Raw genomic sequence first — 25,651 nt, 5'->3', positions numbered from 1 at the left:
CAGTACTAAATGAATATATGTATAGTTATACGAAAAACAAGTGATTTATCGACTCATCTTCATTTGCAGATTTAGAGGCAGCTTCGATATTCATTTTACAAATGGGTTTTTTTTAAATGGGTCACACACATGCCATAGCAACAAAACATCTCTAGAGATGAGGCTATAGATCACCTTTCCATCCTCCAGGTTTTCCTCCCAAAACCTACGGTACCAACGGCGACCCCTGCTGGCCGAGAGAGCAAAAGCTTGCAGCACCTGGTATTCCCAGGCCCAACGCTGCTTAGCTTCCAAGATCAGAAACATTCAGGGTGGTGTGGCCGCAAGCAAAAGCCTTGCCGCCTGACTCGCTACTGGAAGCTGTGTGTGGCTGGGGCTCCGCGCCCCCCGAGCGGGACTGAAGGATCGTTCGTGTGCAGCTCTTTGGAAAGGAGCTTCTTTCCAAATCGCATTGTGTACCTGGATGTTGGCGAATGTGCTCCCTTGTGTTGACTTGTCCCGCACTGGAGGAGAACAAACAAACTGCTCGGAGGAGCACAAGGCAAGTCTTCACAAGACAAAAACCTCCAATGCACAGCACTCAAAACATTTCTGGGCTGTCGCGTGTTTATTTCAGCACATAAAGCGCACCAGTCCAATACGTTGGCCGGACGCGTGGCGCCTCCGCCCTCTTGTGGCTTTGCGGCGTCAGAGCAAGAGGCTCCTTCTCGCTGCCTTTCCGCTGTGTTGCAGAGCCCTGAGAGGGAACCTGGAGCGCACACTTTGTGGGGGGCGGAAGACCGCGTTCGCGCTCTGCCCCCGATCTCTTGCGCGAGTGCTAAATCTCACGGCGCCAGCCAGCGGCCAGGAGACAAGTGCAATATCGCGGGACAGGGGGGCCTCGTCATTGATTGTTACATATGAGACAGGGATTAGGAGGAGACCCCGACTGATTGGTAAAGGGGAACACTAACACCAGAGTGACACTCGTGGCGTCTCATTTTGAGAGACGCCCTGGGATTTCTTAATGGCCAAGGAGGGTCGGGACCTCGGTTTTACGCCTCCCCCGAAGGACGGCGCCTGTTTGTGCAGCAGAGTGTCGCCATCAGGATGCTGGGGCATAAGAAAGCCACACAGACCGCAGGGTGAGCGCTCCCTACTGGTCCCAGTCACACGTCTTGCAGGAGCAGCAGCAACCTGAGCTTTTCCGGGGGGAATCTCCCATCCGGGTGCCGGCTAGGCTCACACCTGCTGGGCTGCCGTGGGTAAGCCCAGTCGAGAGTCGCAGGTTGAGATCTAGTCACCGGGGAGAAACGATACAAGCGAAGGATTACTCGGCTCCCAGCACTTGAAAAGGCCGACAAATGACTCGTTCCCGCCGGAGCTGAATGTACCTGCATGTGTCGTGTCGTCTACTTCCCCCGCCCCGCTGTGTTTGCTGTATTGTCTTTGAAGCCGGCCCCCGAGACGAGACGGGCTGTTTCTGTGCCCCAATTAACACTTTACAGGTGCCATTCCCCGGCATGGTGGCCATTATCGGTGGTCACACGCGATAAGATAAGGTGGGGGAGGGCGGGGCATGCCCAGCGCCAGACATTCAAGGAGGGGGCTGTGCGAGGTGAGGTGAGGTGCGACACGCCGGAGCCCCGACGCTGCTAATGCGGAGCACTTGTTGAACTGGCATTGAAAGGACGTGTGCGCACGGAGCGAGCCTTCCCTGCGGCGGAGCGTGGAAACTTTCTCCCCGCGCTGCAGGAGTTGTGTGCGCTGCAGCGGTGCCGAGAGAACAGCACAGAAGGCAGCAGGCTCCGGAGAGCGGGTAAGAGACAAACCGTGTGGGCAGGCGAGCAGGCCCGTTTTTTGGAAATTGCTGAAAAGGCTCCGGTGTTTGTTCGGTGTGTGGCAGGCGCACGACGCGAGCTTGCGTAGCGATCTGCCGGTCTGGTGTTATGCAAATGAGGCCGAATTGCGTCCCGGGACATGCTGCGAATGCGCATTGGCGACTGCAGATGTGTAGGAAACGGCGCGCTCGTTTTCTCGTTTTGCCCACCCTTTTGAGTGTTAGTGTGGCGTGTGAGTGTGCGAAAGAGTGGGCCCAGCAGGAGGCGGTGGTGTGCAGGGCGAGGAGCTGGCCTAGGCTGCGCGCTTTGTGCTGTGGGTGCGGGCCGCTTGCAGGGGCTTGTACAGCTCATACTTACCTGGCAGGGGAGATACCTTGATCAAGAAGGAGGTTCACCCAGAGCAAGGCTCGGCCATTGCACTCCGGCTGTGCTGACCCCTGCGAATTCCCCAAATGTGGGAATCTCGACTGCATAATTTCTGGTAGTGGGGGACTGCGTTCGCGCTCTCCCCTGATGTGCTTGGTCCAACATCAGATACGGAAGAGTTATGACACCACGAGCTGCGATCGGATCCCAGTTCGAAAGGAGTCGATGCCACTGCTGGTTCCCGGTTTCTTTTAGTTAGATGTCCGGAGAAGCATTTCAAGCTGGTTACGCTACTCCTTCCGGACATTCGTTCCCTTTTCAAAGTCAGTCATTTTGCTGTAGTCTGCATTATTTAGGCTGATTATCGAGGTTAGCCTTTATTTGGTCATGGGAGCCTCGGTACTGTATGCTAATTCTCAAGACAGTTTCACCCGTTTTCTGATTGCTAAGTTCTGTACCAGTGCAGACATGTCAAACAGTGAATGGCTGTACCTCTATTGTATCCGTGCTCAATGAATGAAATCAGTACTAAATGAATATATGTATAGTTATACGAAAAACAAGTGGTTTATCGACTCATCTTCATTTGCAGATTTAGAGGCAGCTTCGATATTCGTTTTACAAATGGGTTTTTTTTATATGGGTCACACACATGCCATAGCAACAAAACATCTCTAGAGATGAGGCTATAGATCACCTTTCCATCCTCCAGGTTTTCCTCCCAAAACCTACGGTACCAACAGCGACCCCTGCTGGCCGAGAGAGCAACAGCTTGCAGCACCTGGTACTCCCAGGCAGTCTCCCATCCAAGTACTAACCAGGCCCAACCCTGCTTAGCTTCCAAGATCAGATGAGATCGGGAACATTCAGGGTGGTGTGGCCGCAAGCGAAAGCCATCGCGCCTGACTCGCTACTGGAAGCTGTGTGTGGCTGGGGCTCCGCGCCCCCCGAGCGGGACTGAAGGATCGTTCGTGTGCAGCTCTTTGGAAAGGAGCTTCTTTCCAAATCGCATTGTGTACCTGGATGTTGGCGAATGTGCTCCCTTGTGTTGACTTGTCCCGCACTGGAGGAGAACAAACAAACTGCTCGGAGGAGCACAAGGCAAGTCTTCACAAGACAAAAACCTCCAATGCACAGCACTCAAAACATTTCTGGGCTGTCGCGTGTTTATTTCAGCACATAAAGCGCACCAGTCCAACACGTCGGCCGGGCGCGCGGCACCTCCGCCCTCTTGTGGCCTTGCGGCGTCAGAGCAAGAGGCTCCTTCTCGCTGCCTTTCCGCTGTGTTGCAGAGCCCTGAGAGGGAACCTGGAGCGCACACTTTGTGGGGGGCAGGAGACCGCGTTCGCGCTCTGCCCCCGATCTCTTGCGCGAGTGCTAAATCTCACGGCGCCAGCCAGCGGCCAGAAGACAAGTGCAATATCGCGGGACAGGGGGGCCTCGTCATTGATTGTTACATATGAGACGGGGATTAGGAGGAGACCCCGACTGATTGGTAAAGGGGAACACTAACACCAGAGTGACACCCGCGGTGTCTCATTTTGAGAGATGCCCTGGGATTTCTTAATGGCCAAGGAGGGTCGGGACCTCGCTTTTACGCCTCCCCAGAAGGACGGCGCCTGTTTGTGCAGCAGAGTGTCGCCATCAGGATGCTGGGGCATAAGAAAGCCACACAGACCGCAGGGTGAGCGCTCTCTACTGGTCCCAGTCACACGTCTTGCAGGAGCAGCAGCAACCTGAGCTTTTCCGGGGGGAATCTCCCATCCGGGTGCCGGCTAGGCTCACACCTGCTGGGCTGCCGTGGGTGAGCCCAGTCGAGAGTCGCAGGGTGAGATCTAGTCACCGGGGAGAAACGATACAAGCGAAGGATTACTCGGCTCCCAGCACTTGAAAAGGCCGACAAATGACTCGTTCCCGCCGGAGCTGAATGTACCTGCATGTGTCGTGTCGTCTACTTCCCCCGCCCCGCTGTGTTTGCTGTATTGTCTTTGAAGCCGGCCCCCGAGACGAGACGGGCTGTTCCTGTGCCCCAATTAACACTTTACAGGTGCCATTCCCCGGCATTGTGGCCATTGTCGGTGGTCACACGCGATAAGATAAGGTGGAGGAGGGCGGGGCATGCCCAGCGCCAGACATTCAAGGAGGGGGCTGTGCGAGGTGAGGTGATAATGCTGCTAATGCGGAGCACTTGTTGAACTGGCATTGAAAGGACGTGTGCGCACGGAGCGAGCCTTCCCTGCGGCGGAGCGTGGAAACTTTCTCCCCGCGCTGCAGGAGTTGTGTGCGCTGCAGCGGTGCCGAGAGAACAGCACAGAGGGCAGCAGGCTCTGGAGAGCGGGTAAGAGACAAACCTTGTGGGCAGGCGAGCAGGCCCGTTTTTTGGAAATTGCTGAAAAGGCTCCGGTGTTTGTTCGGTGTGTGGCAGGCGCACGACGCGAGCTTGCGTAGCGATCTGCCGGTCTGGTGTTATGCAAATGAGGCCGAATTGCGTCCCGGGACATGCTGCGAATGCACATTGGCGACTGCAGATGTGTAGGAAACGGCGCGCTCGTTTTCTCGTTTTGCCCACCCTTTTGAGTGTTAGTGTGGCGTGTGAGTGTGCGAAAGAGTGGGCCCAGCAGGAGGCGGTGGTGTGCGGGGCGAGGAGCTGGCCTAGGCTGCGCGCTTTGTGCTGTGGGTGCGGGCCGCTTGCAGGGGCTTGTACAGCTCATACTTACCTGGCAGGGGAGATACCTTGATCAGCCTGTAGGTGGAGTTGTTGGATTGTTTTCTTGTTTTGTGGAAGCAGTGTTTGTTTTGCAGTTTACGAAATGGCAACTTTTGGGTCCCGCAAGAATGCTGTGCGTTTTGAGCTTTTGGATGATCTCTTCATGGATCGTATGCAGTTCAGCAGAAAAGTGTTGCAGAAGGAACTTGGCTTTGAACCTCGGCACTTGGATTTCATCTTCGCTCTCCCAGGTCAGAAAGCATTTGAGGTTGTATTTGCTACCTATCCTCTGTTTGAACAATGTATGGATGTGTTTGAGGCAAAAAGAGGGAAAGTTCCTGCTCTTGAGAAGATCAACTTGCAGCCTTTGACACAGAGAGAGAGGAAAACCGTGCATGTTGTTATGTTCTCGGAACTGGCAAAGACGGAGGACATTCACACCTGGCTTAACCAGTACTGCACCGTCCACCATGGAACTGAGGTTAGAGATGTTGACGGTATAAAAACAGGAGCAAGGAAATTCGAGGTTCGCTTGCTACCGGACAATGTAAATGGAGGCTTAAGGCACCTGCCCTCTACAATCCGGCTGGGCGCCTGCAATGGCTATGTTTTTTATGTGGGACAACCAAAGGTGTGTCGGCGCTGTGGTGCTGTGGGACACCTGGCATCGTCCTGCACTGTGAAATGCTGCAAGACCTGTGGCAAACAGGGACATTTAGCCTCTGACTGTTCAATGCTGCCAAAGTGCAATTTATGTGGCTCGGAAGGACACGTTTTTAAGAACTGCCCTCACGCCTACGCCAATAAACTCAAAATGAGAAAGGATGAGGCAGTGCTTGTTTCAGCCAAACCGGCCCGAAAAGCCAAAGCAAACAACAAGTCAAACAAAGAACCCTTGTTGGACAAAGACTCTCAGCCTCCAGCCAGGATCAGTCCTGCTGTGGCTCTGGGGCCGGTGGAAGAGAGATCCACTACGCCCCCACAACCGCAGACTGCACCAGACAAGCACGAGGGTTTGAAAACCCCCGAGAACAGCGAGGACCCCTCCCCCACTCCTGCTCCTCAGAACGAGGGCCAGTGTGGGGCCCCCCGGTGGAGCGGGTCCAGCGAGGATACCCAGGATTCAGCGGAGCTGCTTTTCCCAGACTCTGCAAGTGCTACAGACGCCCTCCTCTCCTCCATCCAGTCCATCACAGAGGATCTGCAGCAGCTGGTGGGTGAGGGGGAAGAGGAGACTGGTGCATCGGCTGCACCCCTTTCCCCTCAGTGCTCCCAGGAGCTGGACGTGAGGAAAAGGAAAAATGACTCTGTTTTCTCCCCGAGCGAGGAGGAAGGAGAGCATGGTGATGGGGACAGCTGGAACCCCTCCACCCCTCCCTCTACCCCCTTCCTTGAAACGGACTCCGTGAACGCTTTTACTGCTGCCACCCTGATGAAGGCTCTTTCAGAGGATGGCTGGCAGGAAATTGGTAAGAAGAAAAAGAAAAAGAAGAAGGTAATAGGTGAGACAGAAGAGAAATGTGTTTTGTAAAGACTGGTTCCACTTTCTTATGTAATATGGCTCTAAACATAATTTCTCTTAACACCAGAGGTATCAATGACAGAGTTAAATGTCAGTCTGTCTTTGATTACCTCCAGCAGAGAGAGGGAGATGTGTTGATGTTGCAGGAGTGTGCTTTAGCCTATCAAGAGAGGTATAAAAGCTTTGAAGATAGGTGGGATAAAGGGCCTTCTGTTTGGTCAGGGGACAATAACAACAGAGCCTCTGGCGGGGCCATTCTTTTCAAAGGATGGGCTTTCAAATTGAAAAGTATTCAAAGGGTCATAGATGGCAGGTTGCTGTGTGTGGATGTGGAATGGGGGACCGTTAACCTGCGGCTAATCAATGTGTATTGTCCTACTGACGTGGGAGGAAGGGTGGAGCTACTCAAGGCACTCTCTCCCCTATTGTTATGTAGCACAGACGTGATAGTGGGAGGGGATTTTAATTGTATCTTAGAGCACACAGACAGGCAGTCTAGCTCTCCGATAAAATTGGATTCCAGCTCACTGGCCCTGCAAAACTTAGTTCAAGACTTTAAACTCTCAGACACATATAGATGTATATATCCCACAACAGCAGGATATACATGGTCAGGGAGGAATAGCAGCTCCAGAATTGACTATTGCTTTGTCTCAGCGAGAGTGAAAGTTGTTGGGGTCACTCTTCAGCCTGTCTTCTTCTCAGATCATCAGGCTTTAGGGTGTAGAGTGGAACTCCAGGGCGGGACTGTCTTTGGCCCAGGCCTCTGGAAACTCAACACAAAGCTGCTAGAGAACGAGGGGGTAGTATCCCGCTACAAGGAGAAACTATCACAGTGGCTGTCCTTGCAGTGTCTGTACGGGTCAGTAGGAGAGTGGTGGGAGGAGGTGAAGGTGAGGACAAAGGCCTTTTTCATGGCTGAGGGAAGGAAGGCTGCTGCCAGACGGAGAGGAGTGCTAGCCAGGAAACAGAGGCAGCTGCAGCGTCTCTACACGATGCTGCACAGTGGCCTCGATGTGCTCGAGGATATCACCCTTTTAAAAAAGGACATCCGGAGCATAGCCGAAGAAAGTAGTCGAGGAGTGCTGTTAAGAAGCAGAGTGCAGTTCTTAGAAGAAAATGAGAAGTGTACTCGCTTCTTTTTCAGGAAAGTGGTAGGCTCCAAGTCTGTCATGGAAAGTGTAGTTGATGAGGAGGGACGAGAGAGAACAGAGCCGAGTGCTATCCTCTCCTGCACAGAGGCCTTCTACTCAAGACTGTACAGCTCTACAGAGGTAAAGGATGAAGAAATTCATTTTTTCACCTCAAAGCTAGAAAACGTTTTGAGTGAAGAAGACAGGGAAGTACTAGAGAGGGATTTGACAGTAGAAGAGCTGAGACAGGCTATGGAGAGCTTACAGAAGGGGAAAACTCCGGGTGCTGACGGGCTCCCTAAAGAATTTTATTGCACCTTTTGGGATCTGCTTCAGGATCCGCTACTGCTCCTATTCGAGGAAAGCTATAAGACAGAATTGCTGCCTGACTCCTTAAGAGAAGGCACTATCTCTCTCTTGTTTAAGAAAGGAGCAAAGAATGACATAAAGAACTGGAGACCCCTCAGCCTGTTAGGCGTGGACACTAAGATCCTGTCCAAAGCCCTTTTCCTGCGCCTACAAAATGTAGTGGCCTCACTGGTAGGGAAAGAACAGACTTATGGGATAGCAGGACGCCTGATGAGCGACAACCTGGCCTTGTTGAGGGATGTCTGTCTGTACTCGGAGGATCGCTCCCTCCCTCTGTGCATTTTAGGTGTAGACCTAGAAAAGGCCTTTGACCGCCTAAACCGGCAGTACTTAACATCGATACTTGAGCACATGAAGTTTGGCCCCATCATGAGAAAGTGGATTAACCTGCTGTACACAGGTAGCAACAGCAGAGTAATGGTTAATGGCAATAGATCACGCCCCTTTTAAGTCTGTTCAGGGGTGAGGCAGGGCTGCCCATTATCCCCCTTGTTATTCGTTTTGGCTATGGAGCCCTTAGCCTGTGCCTTGTGCCAGGATCAGGCCATTAATGGGATACCAGTGCCTGGAAGTGGGGGAGGAGAGGTAAAGACATCTCTATACATGGATGACGTCACCCTGCTCCTCTCTGACAATGCCTCAATTAGCAGAGCTCTGCAGTGCTGTGATCGTTTCTCTTTGGCTTCCTCTGCAAAAATTAACAAATCTAAGAGTGAGATTTTTTATCAGAACTGGAGGGAGCCAAAAGAAGGACATGATCTCAGGCTGCAAGAGAAGAGAATTAAGGTCCTGGGGGTGTATTTTGGAGAAGAGATGGGAACAGTAAATTGGCAGAACAAATTGCCAATCTTAAACAGAAAACTGATGCAATGGAAGGACCGAGACCTCACCATGACAGGGAAGGTGCTGGTCATCAAAGCTGAGCTCTTGCCTGTCTTGAATTTTCTGGCTTCTACCTTACCAATCCCACACCGTGTTGCGGCGGTGCTGAGGAGATTGATGTTTCAATTTCTATGGGGTGGGAAGCAGGAAAGACTCAGAAGGGAAATAATGTACAGGCCGCTACCCTCAGGGGGGAAGTCTGTCCCAGATATTGCTACGAAGCTGCTGTGCATTTTCCTGGCCTCTGTGCTGAGAGGCTTTGCAACAGCACCTGCAGCGTGTACCTGGACTTATTTTTCCAGGCTCTGGATAGGTAGGGAGGTGTTCAGAGTGTGGGGTGTCAGACCCAAGCTGGATGTCCCACTCTCTGACACATGCCCTGCAATTTATGGGACAGTTAAAAGTTTTCTAAGATCTCACCCAATTGGCCATATTCCCCTCTGAGATGTCAGCGTCCAAAAACTGGAAGATTTCGTTGCATCCCAGAACAATAGGCAGACCCCTGTGGGCAATTTACCATCAGTCCAAACAAGGAAGGTGTGGAAACACACATCCTCTAAGTTTCTGTGCAACATTCACAGAAATTTAGCCTGGAGTGTCGTCCACCAGTGCTTACCGGTACGAACTTTCTTGTACCGTAGGGGCCTCACCCCCAGCCCTCGCTGCGTTAGGGTTGGGCTGCGGCGAGGAGGAGACTGTGACCCATCTCCTGTGGTCCTGCTTTTTTGCTAAGGCCTTCTGGGCACAGTTTGAAGATTGGTTGCAAGCTCTCTCGCCCCAATTTACCCTGACCGCTGCTTTCGTCATATACGGCATCTCTCCTGTCAAACACGTTAGGGGGAAGTTTGACAGGACCTGGGCCGTGGTGAACAGGGGGAAAGACGCCCTGTGGAGAGTGAGGAACATGGGGCTGTTCAAAGGCATCGAGGTCCCAGTCAAGGCAGCAGGTAGCCTGGCCCTGTTCATCACCCGAGAGAACTATTACCTCAGAGATCTGTGGAGAGAAGGGAGGGAGGAAGCAGAAAATCTGTGGGAAATAGAGAGCATAGGTCAATATCTCAAGAAACTGTGAAAAACATTATCATGTTTAAGTAAAGAATGTGATTTGCACCAGAAAAAAAGAAATTGTTGCTATGTAACTGGTACCGTGTCAAAATGTAATGAGATGTGATCATTTATACTGTTTTAAATATGTATATTAATGTAAAGCTTTCTAAATTGTGATGTCCTGTACTTTTTTGTGAAAAGAAAATAAAGTTCTTAAAAATCGAATCGGTTCACCCAGAGCGAGGCTCGGCCATTGCACTCCGGCTGTGCTGACCCCTGCGAATTCCCCAAATGTGGGAATCTCGACTGCATAATTTCTGGTAGTGGGGGACTGCGTTCGCGCTCTCCCCTGATGTGCTTGGTCCAATATCAGATACGGAAGAGTTATGACACCACGAGCTGCGATAGGATCCCAGTTCGAAAGGAGTCGATGGTTCCCGGTTTCTTTTAGTTAGAGGTCTGGAGAAACATTTCAAGCTGGTTACGCTACTCCTTCCGGACATTCGTTCCCTTTTCAAAGTCAGTCATTTTGCTGTAGTCTGCATTATTTAGGCTGATTATCGAGGTTAGCCTTTATTTGGTCATGGGAGCCTCGGTACTGTATGCTAATTCTCCGTTTTCTGATTGCTAGGTTCTGTACCAGTGCAGACATGTCAAACAGTGAATGGCTGTACCTCTATTGTATCCGTGCTCAATTAATGAAATCAGTAATAAATGAATATATGTATAGTTATACGAAAAACAAGTGGTTTATAGACTCATCTTCATTTGCAGATTTAGAGGCAGCTTCGATATTCGTTTTACAAATGGGTTTTTTTTATATGGGTCACACACATGCCATAGCAACAAAACATCTCTAGAGATGAGGCTATAGATCACCTTTCCATCCTCCAGGTTTTCCTCCCAAAACCTACGGTACCAACGGCGACCCCTGCTGGCCGAGAGAGCAAAAGCTTGCAGCACCTGGTATTAACAGGCAGTCTCCCATCCAGGCCCAACCCTGCTTAGCTTCCAAGATCAGACGAGATCGGGAACATTCAGGGTGGTGCGGCCGCAAGCGAAAGCCTTGGCGCCTGACTCGCTACTGGAAGTTGTGTGTGGCTGGGGCTCCGCGCCCCCCGAGCGGGACTGAAGGATCGTTCGTGTGCAGCTCTTTGGAAAGGAGCTTCTTTCCAAATCGCATTGTGTACCTGGATGTTGGCGAATGTGCTCCCTTGTGTTGACTTGTCCCGCACTGGAGGAGAACAAACAAACTGCTCGGAGGAGCACAAGGCAAGTCTTCACAAGACAAAAACCTCCAATGCACAGCACTCACAACATTTCTGGGCTGTCGCGTGTTTATTTCAGCACATAAAGCGCACCAGTCCAACACGTCGGCCGGGCGCGCGGCGCCTCCGCCCTCTTGTGGCCTTGCGGCGTCAGAGCAAGAGGGTCCTTCTCGCTGCCTTTCCGCTGTGTTGCAGAGCCCTGAGAGGGAACCTGGAGCGCACACTTTGTGGAGGGCGGGAGACCGCGTTCGCGCTCTGCCCCCGATCTCTTGCGCGAGTGCTAAATCTCACGGCGCCAGCCAGCGGCCAGGAGACAAGTGCAATATCGCGGGACAGGGGGGCCTCTTCATTGATTGTTACATATGAGACGGGGATTAGGAGGAGACCCCGACTGATTGGTAAAGGGGAACACTAACACCAGAGTGACACCCGCGGCGTCTCATTTTGAGAGATGCCCTGGGATTTCTTAATGGCCAAGGAGGGTCGGGACCTCGGTTTTACGCCTCCCCCGAAGGACGGCGCCTGTTTGTGCAGCAGAGTGTCGCCATCAGGATGCTGGGGCATAAGAAAGCCACACAGACCGCAGGGTGAGCGCTCCCTACTGGTCCCAGTCACACGTCTTGCAGGAGCAGCAGCAACCTGAGCTTTTCCGGGGGGAATCTCCCATCCGGGTGCCGGCTAGGCTCACACCTGCTGGGCTGCCGTGGGTGAGCCCAGTCGAGAGACGCAGGGTGAGATCTAGTCACCGGGGAGAAACGATACAAGCGAAGGATTACTCGGCTCCCAGCACTTGAAAAGTCCAACAAATGACTCGTTCCCGCCGGAGCTGAATGTACCTGCATGTGTCGTGTCGTCTACTTCCCCCGCCCCGCTGTGTTTGCTGTATTGTCTTTGAAGCCGGCCCCCGAGACGAGACGGGCTGTTCCTGTGCACCAATTAACACTTTACAGGTGCCATTCCCCGGCATTGTGGCCATTGTCGGTGGTCACACGCGATAAGATAAGGTGGAGGAGGGCGGGGCATGCCCAGCGCCACACATTCAAGGAGGGGGCTGTGCGAGGTGAGGTGAGGTGCGACACGCCGGAGCCCCGACGCTGCTAATGCGGAGCACTTGTTGAACTGGCATTGAAAGGACGTGTGCGCATGGAGCGAGCCTTCCCTGCGGCGGAGCGTGGAAACTTTCTCCCCGCGCTGCAGGAGTTGTGTGCTCTGCAGCGGTGCCGAGAGAACAGCACAGAAGGCAGCAGGCTCTGGAGAGCGGGTAAGAGACAAACCTTGTGGGCAGGCGAGCAGGCCTGTTTTTTGGAAATTGCTGAAAAGGCTCCGGTGTTTGTTCGGTGTGTGGCAGGCGCACGACGCGAGCTTGCGTAGCGATCTGCCGGTCTGGTGTTATGCAAATGAGGCCGAATTGCGTCCCGGGACATGCTGCGAATGCGCATTGGCGACTGCAGATGTGTAGGAAACGGCGCGCTCGTTTTCTCGTTTTGCCCACCCTTTTGAGTGTTACTGTGGCGTGTGAGTCTGCGAAAGAGTGGGCCCAGCAGGAGGCGGTGGTGTGAGGGGCGAGGAGCTGGCCTAGGCTACGCGCTTTGTGCTGTGGGTGCGGGCCGCTTGCAGGGGCTTGTACAGCTTATACTTACCTGGCAGGGGAGATACCTTGATCAAGAAGGAGGTTCACCCAGAGTGAGGCTCGGCCATTGCACTCCGGCTGTGCTGACCTCTGCGAATTCCCCAAATGTGGGAATCTTTACTGCATAATTTCTGGTAGTGGGGGACTGCGTTCGCGCTCTCCCCTGATGTGCTTGGTCCAATATCAGATACGGAAGAGTTATGACACCACGAGCTGCGATTGGATCCCAGTTCGAAAGGAGTTGATGCCACTGCTGGTTCCCGGTTTCTTTTAGTTAGAGGTCCGGAGAAGCATTTCAAGCTGGTTACGCTACTCCTTCCGGACATTCATTCTCTTTTCAAAGTCAGTCATTTTGCTGTAGTCTGCATTATTTAGGCTGATTATCGAGGTTAGCCTTTATTTGGTCATGGGAGCCTCGGTACTGTATGCTAATTCTCAAGACAGTTTCACCCGTTTTCTGAATGCTAGGTTCTGTACCAGTGCAGACATGTCAAACAGTGAATGGCTGTACCTCTATTGTATCCGTGCTCAATGAATGAAATCAGTAATAAATGAATATATGTATAGTCATACGAAAAACAAGTGGTTTATCGACTCATCTTCATTTGCAGATTTAGAGGCAGCTTCGATATTCGTTTTACAAATGGGTTTTTTTTTATATGGGTCACACACATGCCATAGCAACAAAACATCTCTAGAGATGAGGCTATAGATCACCTTTCCATCCTCCAGGTTTTCCTCCCAAAACCTACGGTACCAACGGCGACCCCTGCTGGCCGAGAGAGCAAAAGCTTGCAGCACCTGGTATTCCCAGGCAGTCTCCCACCCAAGTACTAACCAGGCCCAACGCTGCTTAGCTTCCAAGATCAGACGAGATCAGGAACATTCAGGGTGGTGTGGCCACAAGCAAAAGCCATGGCGCCTGACTCGCTACTTGAAGCTGTGTGTGGCTGGGGCTCCGCGCCCCCCGAGCGGGACTGAAGGATCGTTCGTGTGCAGCTCTTTGGAAAGGAGCTTCTTTCCAAATCGCATTGTGTACCTGGATGTTGGCGAATGTGCTCCCTTGTGTTGACTTGTCCCGCACTGGAGGAGAACAAACAAACTGCTCAGAGGAGCACAAGGCAAGTCTTCACAAGACAAAAACCTCCAATGCACAGCACTCAAAACATTTCTGGGCTGTCGCGTGTTTATTTCAGCACATAAAGCGCACCAGTCCAACACGTCGTCGGGCGCGCGGCACCTCCGCCCTCTTGTGGCCTTGCGGCGTCAGAGCAAGAGGCTCCTTCTCGCTGCCTTTCCGCTGTGTTGCAGAGCCCTGAGAGGGAACCTGGAGCGCACACTTTGTGGGGGGCGGGAGACCGCGTTCGCGCTCTGCCCCCGATCTCTTGCGCGAGTGCTAAATCTCACGGCGCCAGCCAGCGGCCAGGAGACAAGTGCATTATCGCGGGACAGGGGGGCCTCGTCATTGATTGTTACATATGAGACGGGGATTAGGAGGAGACCCCGAGTGATTGGTAAAGGGGAACACTAACACCAGAGTGACACCCGTGGCGTCTCATTTTGAGAGACGCCCTGGGATTTCTTAATGGCCAAGGAGGGTCGGGACCTCGGTTTTACGCCTCCCCCGAAGGACGGCGCCTGTTTGTGCAGCAGAGTTTCGCCATCAGGATGCTGGGGCATAAGAAATCCACACAGACCGCAGAGTGAGCGCTCCCTACTGGTCCCAGTCACACGTCTTGCAGGAGCAGCAGCAACCTGAGCTTTTCCGGGGGGAATCTCCCATCCGGGTGCCGGCTAGGCTCACACCTGCTGGGCTGCCGTGGGTGAGCCCAGTCGAGAGTCGCAGGGTGAGATCTAGTCACCGGGGAGAAACGATACAAGCGAAGGATTACTCGGCTCCCAGCACTTGAAAAGGCCGACAAATGACTCGTTCCCGCCGGAGCTGAATGTACCTGCATGTGTCGTGTCGTCTACTTCCCCCGCCCCGCTGTGTTTGCTGTATTGTCTTTGAAGCCGGCCCCCGAGACGAGACAGGCTGTTCCTGTGCCCCAATTAACACTTTACAGGTGCCATTCCCCGGCATTGTGGCCATTGTCGGTGGTCAATTGGAAATTGGAAGTTGGAAATTGCTGAAAAGGCTCCGGTGTTTGTTCGGTGTGTGGCAGGCGCACGACGCGAGCATGCGTAGCGATCTGCCGGTCTGGTGTTATGCAAATGAGGCCGAATTGCGTCCCGGGATATGCTGCGAATGCGCATTGGCGACTGCAGATGTGTAGGAAACGGCGCGCTCGTTTTCTCGTTTTGCCCACCCTTTTGAGTGTTAGTGTGGCGTGTGAGTGTGCGAAAGAGTGGGCCCAGCAGGAGGCGGTGGTGTGCGGGGCGAGGAGCTGGCCTAGGCTGCGCGCTTTGTGCTGTGGGTGCGGGCCGCTTGCAGGGGCTTGTACAGCTCATACTTACCTGGCAGGGGAGATACCTTGATCAGCTTGTAGGTGGAGTTGTTGGATTGTTTTCTTGTTTTGTGGAAGCAGTGTTTGTTTTGCAGTTTATGAAATGGCAACTTTTGGATCCTGCAAGAATGCTGTGCGTTTTGAGCTTTTGGATGACCTCTTCATGGATCGTATGCAGTTCAGCAGAAAAGTGTTGCAGAAGGAACTTGGCTTTGAACCTCGGCACTTGGATTTCATCTTCGCTCTCCCAGGTCAGAAAGCATTTGAGGTTGTATTTGCTACCTATCCTCTGTTTGAACAATGTGTGGATGTGTTTGAGGCAAAAAGAGGGAAAGTTCCTGCTCTTGAGAAGATCAACTTGCAGCCTTTGACACAGAGAGAGAGGAAAACCGTGCATGTTGTTATGTTCTCGGAACTGGCAAAGACGGAGGACATTCACACCTGGCTTAACCAGTACTGCACCGTCCACCATGGAACTGAGGTTAGAGATGTTGACGGTATAAAAACAGGAGCAAGGAAATTCGAGGTTCGCTTGCTACCGGACAATGTAAATGGAGGCTTAAGGCACCTGCCCTCTACAATCCGGCTGGGCGCCTGCAATGGCTATGTTTTTTATGTGGGACAACCAAAGGTGTGTCGGCGCTGTGGTGCTGTGGGACACCTGGCATCGTCCTGCACTGTGAAATGCTGCAAGACCTGTGGCAAACAGGGACATTTAGCCTCTGACTGTTCAATGCTGCCAAAGTGCAATTTATGTGGCTCGGAAGGACACGTTTTTAAGAACTGCCCTCACGTCTACGCCAATAAACTCAAAATGAGAAAGGATGAGGCAGTGCTTGTTTCAGCCAAACCGGCCCGAAAAGCCAAAGCAAACAACAAGTCAAACAAAGAACCCTTGTTGGACAAAGACTCTCAGCCTCCAGCCAGGATCAGTCCTGCTGTGGCTCCGGGGCCAGTGGAAGAAAGATCCACTACGCCCCCACAACCGCAGACTGCACCAGACAAGCACGAGGGTTTGAAAACCCCCGAGAACAGCGAGGACCCCTCCCCCACTCCTGCTCCTCAGAACGAGGGCCAGTGTGGGGCCCCCCGGTGGAGCGGGTCCAGCGAGGATACCCAGGATTCAGTGGAGCTGCTTTTCCCAGACTCTGCAAGTGCTACAGATGCCCTCCTCTCCTCCATCCAGTCCATCACGGAGGATCTGCAGCAGCTGGTGGGTGAGGGGGAAGAGGAGACTGGTGCATCGGCTGCACCCTTTTCCCCTCAGTGCTCCTAGGAGCTGGACGTGAGGAAAAGGAAAAATGACTCTGTTTTCTCCCCGAGCGAGGAGGAAGGAGAGCATGGTGATGGGGACAGCTGGAACCCCTCCACCCCTCCCTCTACCCCCTTCCTTGAAAGGGACTCCGTGAACGCTTTTACTGCTGCCACCCTGATGAAGGCTCATTCAGAGGATGGCTGGCAGGAAATTGGTAAGAAGAAAAAGAAAAAGAAGAAGGTAACAGGTGAGACAGAAGAGAAATGTGTTTTGTAAAGACTGGTTCCACTTTCTTATGTAATATGGCTCTAAACATAATTTCTCTTAACACCAGAGGTATCAATGACAGAGTTAAATGTCAGTCTGTCTTTGATTACCTCCAGCAGAGAGAGGGAGATGTGTTGATGTTGCAGGAGTGTGCTTTAGCCTATCAAGAGAGGTATAAAAGCTTTGAAGATAGGTGGGATAAAGGGCCTTCTGTTTGGTCAGGGGACAATAACAACAGAGCCTCTGGCGTGGCCATTCTTTTCAAAGGATGGGCTTTCAAATTGAAAAGTATTCAGAGGGTCATAGATGGCAGGTTGCTGTGTGTGGATGTGGAATGGGGGACCGTTAACCTGCGGCTAATCAATGTGTATTGTCCTACTGACGTGGGAGGAAGGGTGGAGCTACTCAAGGCACTCTCTCCCCTATTGTTATGTAGCACAGACGTGATAGTGGGAGGGGATTTTAATTGTATCTTAGAGCACACAGACACGCAGTCTAGCTCTCCGATAAAATTGGATTCCAGCTCACTGGCCCTGCAAAACTTAGTTCAAGACTTTAAACTCTCAGACACATATAGATGTATATATCCCACAACAGCAGGATATACATGGTCAGGGAGGAATAGCAGCTCCAGAATTGACTATTGCTTTGTCTCAGCGAGAGTGAAAGTTGTTGGGGTCACTCTTCAGCCTGTCTTCTTCTCAGATCATCAGGCTTTAGGGTGTAGAGTGGAACTCCAGGGCGGGACTGTCTTTGGCCCAGGCCTCTGGAAACTCAACACAAAGCTGCTAGAGAACGAGGGGGTAGTATCCCGCTACAAGGAGAAACTATCACAGTGGCTGTCCTTGCAGTGTCTGTACGGGTCAGTAGGAGAGTGGTGGGAGGAGGTGAAGGTGAGGACAAAGGCCTTTTTCATGGCTGAGGGAAGGAAGGCTGCTGCCAGACGGAGAGGAGTGCTAGCCAGGAAACAGAGGCAGCTGCAGCGTCTCTACACGATGCTGCACAGTGGCCTCGATGTGCTCGAGGATATCACCCTTTTAAAAAAGGACATCCGGAGCATAGCCGAAGAAAGTAGTCGAGGAGTGCTGTTAAGAAGCAGAGTGCAGTTCTTAGAAGAAAATGAGAAGTGTACTCGCTTCTTTTTCAGGAAAGTGGTAGGCTCCAAGTCTTTCATGGAAAGTGTAGTTGATGAGGAGGGACGAGAGAGAACAGAGCCGAGTGCTATCCTCTCCTGCACCGAGGCCTTCTACTCAAGACTGTACAGCTCTACAGAGGTAAAGGATGAAGAAATTCATTTTTTCACCTCAAAGCTAGAAAACGTTTTGAGTGAAGAAGACAGGGAAGTACTAGAGAGGGATTTGACAGTAGAAGAGCTGAGACAGGCTATGGAGAGCTTACAGAAGGGGAAAACTCCGGGTGCTGACGGGCTCCCTAAAGAATTTTATTGCACCTTTTGGGATCTGCTTCAGGATCCGCTACTGCTCCTATTCGAGGAAAGCTATAAGACAGAATTGCTGCCTGACTCCTTAAGAGAAGGCACTATCTCTCTCTTGTTCAAGAAAGGAGCAAAGAATGACATAAAGAACTGGAGACCCCTCAGCCTGTTAGGCGTGGACACTAAGATCCTGTCCAAAGCCCTTTTCCTGCGCCTACAAAATGTAGTGGCCTCACTGGTAGGGAAAGAACAGACTTGTGGGATAGCAGGACGCCTGATGAGCGACAACCTGGCCTTGTTGAGGGATGTCTGTCTGTACTCGGAGGATCGCTCCCTCCCTCTGTGCATTTTAGGTGTAGACCTAGAAAAGGCCTTTGACCGCCTAAACCGGCAGTACTTAACATCGATACTTGAGCACATGAAGTTTGGCCCCATCATGAGAAAGTGGATTAACCTGCTGTACACAGGTAGCAACAGCAGAGTAATGGTTAATGGCAATAGATCACGCCCCTTTGAAGTCTGTTCAGGGGTGAGGCAGGGCTGCCCATTATCCCCCTTGTTATTCGTTTTGGCTATGGAGCCCTTAGCCTGTGCCTTGTGCCAGGATCAGGCCATTAATGGGATACCAGTGCCTGGAAGTGGGGGAGGAGAGGTAAAGACATCTCTATACATGGATGACGTCACCCTGCTCCTCTCTGACAATGCCTCAATTAGCAGAGCTCTGCAGTGCTGTGATCGTTTCTCTTTGGCTTCCTCTGCAAAAATTAACAAATCTAAGAGTGAGATTTTTTATCAGAACTGGAGGGAGCCAAAAGAAGGACATGATCTCAGGCTGCAAGAGAAGAGAATTAAGGTCCTGGGGGTGTATTTTGGAGAAGAGATGGGAACAGTAAATTGGCAGAACAAATTGCCAATCTTAAACAGAAAACTGATGCAATGGAAGGACCGAGACCTCACCATGACAGGGAAGGTGCTGGTCATCAAAGCTGAGCTCTTGCCTGTCTTGAATTTTCTGGCTTCTACCTTCCCAATCCCACACCGTGTTGTGGCGGTGCTGAGGAGATTGATGTTTCAATTTCTATGGGGTGGGAAGCAGGAAAGACTCAGAAGGGAAATAATGTACAGGCCGCTACCCTCAGGGGGGAAGTCTGTCCCAGATATTGCTACGAAGCTGCTGTGCATTTTCCTGGCCTCTGTGCTGAGAGGCTTTGCAACAGCACCTGCAGCGCGTACCTGCGCTTATTTTTCCAGGCTCTGGATAGGTAGGGAGGTGTTCAGAGTGTGGGGTGTCAGACCCAAGCTGGATGTCCCAGTCTCTGACACATGCCCTGCAATTTATGGGACAGTTAAAAGTTTTCTAAGATCTCACCCAATTGGCCATATTCCCCTCCGAGATGTCAGCGTCCAAAAACTGGAAGATTTCGTTGCACCCCAGAACAATAGGCAGACCCCTGTGGGCATTTTAACATCAGCCCAAACAAGGAAAGTGTGGAAACACACATCCTCTAAGTTTCTGTGCAACATTCACAGATATTTAGCCTGGAGTGTCGTCCACCAGTGCTTACCGGTACGAACTTTCTTGTGCCGTAGGGGCCTCACCCCCAGCCCTCGCTGCGTTAGGGTGGGCTGCGGCGAGGAGGAGACTGTGACCCATCTCCTGTGGTCCTGCTTTTTTGCTAAGGCCTTCTGGGCACAGTTTGAAGATTGGTTGCAAGCTCTCTCGCCCCAATTTACCCTGACCGCTGCTTTCGTCATATACGGCATCTCTCCTGTCAAACACGTCAGGAGGAAGTTTGACAGGATCTGGGCCGTGGTGAACAGTGGGAAAGACGCCCTGTGGAGAGTGAGGAACATGGGGCTGTTCAAAGGCATCGAGGTCCCAGTCAAGGCAGCAGGTAGCCTGGCCCTGTTCATCACCCGAGAGAACTATTACCTCAGAGATCTGTGGAGAGAAGGGAGGGAGGAAGCAGAAAATCTGTGGGAAATAGAGAGCATAGGTCAATATCTCAAGAAACTGTGAAAAACATTATCATGTTTAAGTAAAGAATGTGATTTGCACCAGAAAAAAAGAAATTGTTGCTATGTAACTGGTACCGTGTCAAAATGTAATGAGATGTGATCATTTATACTGTTTTAAATATGTATATTAATGTAAAGCTTTCTAAATTGTGATGTCCTGTACTTTTTTGTGAAAAGAAAATAAAGTTCTTAAAAATCGAATCGGTTCACCCAGAGCGAGGCTCGGCCATTGCACTCCGGCTGTGCTGACCCCTGCGAATTCCCCAAATGTGGGAATCTCGACTGCATAATTTCTGGTAGTGGGGGACTGCGTTCGCGCTCTCCCCTGATGTGCTTGGTCCAATATCAGATACGGAAGAGTTATGACACCACGAGCTGACTCGTTACATGAAGCTGTGTGTGGCTGGGGCTCCGCGCCCCCCGAGCGGGACTGAAGGATCGTTCGTGTGCAGGTCTTTGGAAAGGAGCTTCTTTCCAAATCGCATTGTGTACCTGGATGTTGGCGAATGTGCTCCCTTGTGTTGACTTGTCCCGCACTGGAGGAGAACAAACAAACTGCTCGGAAGAACACAAGGCAAGTCTTCACAAGACAAAAACCTCCAATGCACAGCACTCAAAACATTTCTGGGCTGTCGCGTGTTTATTTCAGCACATAAAGCGCACCAGTCCAACACGTCGGCTGGGCGCGCGGCACCTCCGCCCTCTTGTGGCCTTGCGGCGTCAGAGCAAGAGGCTCCTTCTTGCTGCCTTTCCGCTGTGTTGCAGAGCCCTGAGAGGGAACCTGGAGCGCACACTTTGTGGGGGGTGGGAGACCGCGTTCGCGCTCTGCCCCCGATCTCTTGCGCGAGTGCTAAATCTCACGGCGCCAGCCAGCGGCCAGGAGACAAGTGCAATATCGCGGGACAGGGGGGCCTCGTCATTGATTGTTACATATGAGACGGGGATTAGGAGGAGACCCCGACTGATTGGTAAAGGGGAACACTAACACCAGAGTGACACCCGCGGCGTCTCACTTTGTGAAACGCCCTGGGATTTCTTAAAGGCTAAGGAGGGTCGGGACTTCGGTTTTACGCCTCCCCCGAAGGACGGCGCCTGTTTGTGCAGCAGAGTGTCGCCATCAGGATGCTGGGGCATAAGAAAGCCACACAGACCGCAGGGTGAGCGCTCCCTACTGGTCCCAGTCACACGTCTTGCAGGAGCAGCAGCAACCTGAGCTTTTCCGGGGGGAATCTCCCATCCGGGTGCCGGCTAGGCTCACACCTGCTGGGCTGCCGTGGGTGAGCCCAGTCGAGAGTCGCAGGGTGAGATCTAGTCACCGGGGAGAAACAATACAAGCGAAGGATTACTCGGCTCCCAGCACTTGAAAAGGCCGACAAATGACTCGTTCCCGCCGGAGCTGAATGTACCTGCATGTGTCGTGTCGTCTACTTCCCCCGCCCCGCTGTGTTTGCTGTATTGTCTTTGAAGCCGGCCCCCGAGACGAGACGGGCTGTTCCTGTGCCCCAGTTAACACTTTACAGGTGCCATTCCCCGGCATTGTGGCCATTGTCGGTGGTCACACGCGATAAGATAAGGTGGAGGAGGGCGGGGCATGCCCAGCGCCAGACATTCAAGGAGGGGGCTGTGCGAGGTGAGGTGAGGTGCGACACGCCGGAGCCCCGACGCTGCTAATGCGGAGCACTTGTTGAACTGGCATTGAGAGGACGTGTGCGCACGGAGCGAGCCTTCCCTGCGGCGGAGCGTGGAAACTTTCTCCCCGCGCTGCAGGAGTTGTGTGCGCTGCAGCGGTGCCGAGAGAACAGCACAGAAGGCAGCAGGCTCTGGAGAGCGGGTAAGAGACAAACCTTGTGGGTAGGCGAGCAGGCCCGTTTTTTGGAAATTGCTGAAAAGGCTCCGGTGTTTGTTCGGTGTGTGGCAGGCGCACGACGCGAGCTTGCGTAGTGATCTGCCGGTCTGGTGTTATGCAAATGAGGCCGAATTGCGTCCCGGGACATACTGCGAATGCGCATTGGCGACTGCAGATGTGTAGGAAACGGCACGCTTGTTTTCTCGTTTTGCCCACCCAAATTGAGCACGGATACAATAGACTATACATATATTCATTTATTACTGATTTCATTCATTGAGCACGGATACAATAGAGGTACAGCCATTCACTGTTTGACATGTCTGCACTGGTACAGAACCTAGCAATCAGAAAACGGGTGAAACTGTCTTGAGAATTAGCATACAGTACCGAGGCCCCCATGACCAAATAAAGGCTAACCTCGATAATCAGCCTAAATAATGCAGACTACAGCAAGACGACTGACTTTGAAAAGGGAATTAATGTCTGGAAGGAGTAGTGGAACCAGCTTGAAATGCTTCCCTGGACCTCTAACTAAAAGAAACCGGGAACCAGCAGTGGCATCGACTCCTTTCGAACTGGGATCCTATCGCAGCTCGTGGTGTCGTAACTTTCCCTTATCCGATATTGGACCAAGCACATCAGGGGAGAGCGTGAACGCAGTCCCCCACTACCAGAAATTATGCAGTCGAGATTCCCACATTTGGGGAATTCGCAGGGGTCAGCACAGCCGGAGTGCAATGGCCGAGCCTCCCCCTGGGTGAACCGATTTTTTAAGAACTTTATTTTCTTTTCATAAAAAAATTCAGGACATCACAAATTAGAAAGGTTTACATTAATATACATACTTAAAACAGTATATATCATCACATCTCATTACATTTTGACATGGTACCAGTTACATAGCAACAATTTTCTTTTTTTCTGGTGCAAATCACATACTTTACTTAAACTTGATAATGTTTTTCACAGTTTCTTGAGATATTGACCTATGCTCTCTATTTCCCACAGATTTTCTGCTTCCTCCCTCCCTTCTCTCCACAGATCTCTGAAGTAATAGTTCTCTCGGGTGATGAACAGGGCCAGGCTACCTGCTGCCTTGACTGGGACCTCGATGCCTTTAAAGAGCCCCATGTTCCTCATTCTCCACAGGGCGTCTTTCCCACTGTTCACCACGGCCCAGATCCTGTCAAACACGTCAGGAGGAAGTTTGACAGGAGAGATGCCGTATATGACGAAAGCAGCGGTCATTGTAAATTGGAGCGAGAGAGCTTGCAACCAATCTTCAAACTGTGCCCAGAAGGCCTTAGCAAAAAAGCAGGACCACAGGAGATGGGTCACAGTCTCCTCCTCGCCGCAGCCCACCCTAACCCAGCGAGGGCTGGGGGTGAGGCCCCTACGGTACAAGAAAGTTCGTACCGGTAAGCACTGGTGGACGACACTCCAGGCTAAATCTCTGTGAATGTTGCACAGAAACTTAGAGGATGTGTGTTTTCACACCTTCCTTGTTTGGGCTGATGTTAAAATGCCCACAGGGGTCTGCCTATTCTTCTGCGGTGCAACGAAATCTTCCAGTTTTTGGACGTTAGAGGATGTGTGTTTCCACACCTTCCTTGTTTGGGCTGATGTTAAAATGCCCACAGGGGTCTGCCTATTCTTCTGCGGTGCAACGAAATCTTCCAGTTTTTGGATGCTGACATCTCGGAGGGGAATATGGCCAATTGGGTGAGATCTTAGAAAACTTTTAACTGTCCCATAAATTGCAGGGCATGTGTCAGAGAGTGGGACATCCAGCTTGGGTCTGACACCCCACACTCTAAACACCTCGCTACCTACCCAGGGCCTGGCAAAAAAAGTCCAGGTACGCGCTTCAGGTGCTGTTGCAAAGCCTCTCAGCACAATGGCCAGGAAAATGCACATCAGCTTCATGGCAATATCTGGGACAGACTTCCCCCCTGAGAATAGCGGCCTGTACATTATTTCCCTTCTGAGTCTTTCCTGCTTCCCACCCCATACAAAATGAAACATCCATCTCCTCAGCACCGCTGCAACACGGTGTGCGATTGGGAAGATAGAAACCAGAAAATTCAATACAGGCAAGAGCTGGGCTTTTATGACCAGCACCTTCCCTGTCATGGTGAGGTTTCGGTCCTTCCATTGCATCAGTTTTTTGTTTAAGATTGGCAATTTGATCTGCCAATTTACTGTTCCCATCTCTTCTCCAAAATACACCCCCAGGACCTTAATTCTCTTCTCTTGCAGCCTGAGATCATGTCCTTCTTTTGGCTCCCTCCAGTTCTGATAAAAAATCTCACTCTTAGATTTGTTAATTTTTGCAGAGGAAGCCAAAGAGAAACGATCACAGCACTGCAGAGCTCTGCTAATTGAGACATTGTCAGAGAGGAGCAGGGTGACGTCATCCATTTATAGAGATGTCTTTACCTCTCCCCCCCCACTTCCAGGCACTGGTATCCCATTAATGGCCTGATCCTGGCGCAAGGCACAGGCTAAGGGCTCCATAGCCAAAACGAATAACAAGGGGGATAATGGGCAGCCCTGCCTCACCCCTGAACAGACTTCAAAGGGGCATGATCTATTGCCATTAACCATTACTCTGCTGTTGCTACCTGTGTACAGCAGGTTAATCCACTTTCTCATGATGGGGCCAAACTTCCTGTGCTCAAGTACTGATGTTAAGTACTGCCGGTTTAGGCGGTCAAAGGCCTTTTCTAGGTCTACACCTAAAATGCACAGAGGGAGGGAGCGGTCCTCTGAGTACAGACAGACATCCCTCAACAAGGCCAGGTTGTCGCTCATCAAGGCATCCTGCTATCCCACAAGTCTGTTCTTTCCCTACCAGTGAGGTCACTACATTTTGTAGGTACAGGAAAAGGGCTTTGGACAGGATCTTAGTGTCCACGCCTAACAGGCTGAGGGGTCTCCAGTTCTTTATGTCATTCTTTGCTCCTTTCTTAAACAAGAGAGAGATAGTGCCTTCTCTTAAGGAGTCAGGCAGCAATTCTGTCTTATAGCTTTCCTTGTAAAGGAGCTTTAGCGGATCCTGAAGCAGATCCCAAAAGGTGCAATAAAATTCCTTAGGGAGCCCGTCAGCACCCGGAGTTTTCCCCTTCTGTAAGCTCTCCATAGCCTGTCTCAGCTCTTCTACTGTCAAATCCCTCTCAAGTACTTCCCTGTCTTCTTCACTCAAAACGTTTTCTAGCTTTGAGGTAAAAAAATGAATTTCTTCATCCTTTACCTCTGTACAGTCTTAAGTAGAAGGCCTCGATGCAGGAGAGGATAGCACTCGGCTCTGTTCTCTCTCTTCCCTCCTCATCAACTACACTTTCCATGAAAGACTTGGAGCCTACCACTTTCCTGAAAAAGAAGCGAGTACACTTCTCATTTTCTTCCAAGAACTGCACTCAGCTTCTTAACAGCACTCCTCGACTACTTTCTTCCGCTATGCTCCGGATGTCCTTTTTTAAAAGGGTGATATCCTCGAGCACATTGAAGCCACTGTGCAGCATCATGTAGAGACGCTGCAGCTGCCTCTGTTTCCTGGCTAACACTCCTCTCCGTCTGGCAGCCTTCCTTCCCTCAGCCATGAAAGAAGCCCTTGTCCTCACCTTCACCTCCTC

General features: G+C 51.7%; 6 non-coding genes and 1 pseudogene across 6 annotated transcripts; 4 read left to right on the top strand and 3 right to left on the bottom strand.

Annotated features, from left to right (window-relative positions):
* The first annotated feature begins 2,169 nt into the window (after positions 1-2,169).
* LOC148826017 (U1 spliceosomal RNA) lies at positions 2,170-2,333 on the top strand. The gene has a single exon (XR_016093125.1). It is a non-coding gene; the product is annotated as a U1 spliceosomal RNA (small nuclear RNA).
* Positions 2,334-2,955: 622 nt separating this feature from the next.
* Positions 2,956-3,074, bottom strand: LOC148826016 (5S ribosomal RNA). Its single transcript, XR_016093032.1, has one exon. It is a non-coding gene; the product is annotated as a 5S ribosomal RNA (ribosomal RNA).
* A 6,955-nt stretch (positions 3,075-10,029) lies between these two features.
* LOC148826015 (U1 spliceosomal RNA) lies at positions 10,030-10,198 on the top strand. The gene has a single exon (XR_016092685.1). It is a non-coding gene; the product is annotated as a U1 spliceosomal RNA (small nuclear RNA).
* A 2,548-nt stretch (positions 10,199-12,746) lies between these two features.
* LOC148826014 (U1 spliceosomal RNA) lies at positions 12,747-12,910 on the top strand. Its single transcript, XR_016093413.1, has one exon. It is a non-coding gene; the product is annotated as a U1 spliceosomal RNA (small nuclear RNA).
* Positions 12,911-13,533: 623 nt separating this feature from the next.
* LOC148826013 (5S ribosomal RNA) lies at positions 13,534-13,652 on the bottom strand (annotated as a pseudogene).
* Positions 13,653-20,326: 6,674 nt separating this feature from the next.
* On the top strand, positions 20,327-20,495 carry LOC148826012 (U1 spliceosomal RNA). Its single transcript, XR_016092673.1, has one exon. It is a non-coding gene; the product is annotated as a U1 spliceosomal RNA (small nuclear RNA).
* Positions 20,496-22,655: 2,160 nt separating this feature from the next.
* Positions 22,656-22,819, bottom strand: LOC148826011 (U1 spliceosomal RNA). Its single transcript, XR_016092284.1, has one exon. It is a non-coding gene; the product is annotated as a U1 spliceosomal RNA (small nuclear RNA).
* Positions 22,820-25,651: the final 2,832 nt, after the last annotated feature.

The sequence above is a fragment of the Atractosteus spatula genome, chromosome 10 (genome assembly GCF_055471065.1).
Source record: "Atractosteus spatula isolate fAtrSpa1 chromosome 10, fAtrSpa1.hap1, whole genome shotgun sequence".
NCBI classification, from domain to species: Eukaryota; Metazoa; Chordata; class Actinopteri; order Semionotiformes; family Lepisosteidae; genus Atractosteus; species Atractosteus spatula.
The sequence above is the reverse complement of the archived record's forward strand: the minus strand, read 5'-3'. Positions and strand labels throughout refer to the sequence as shown.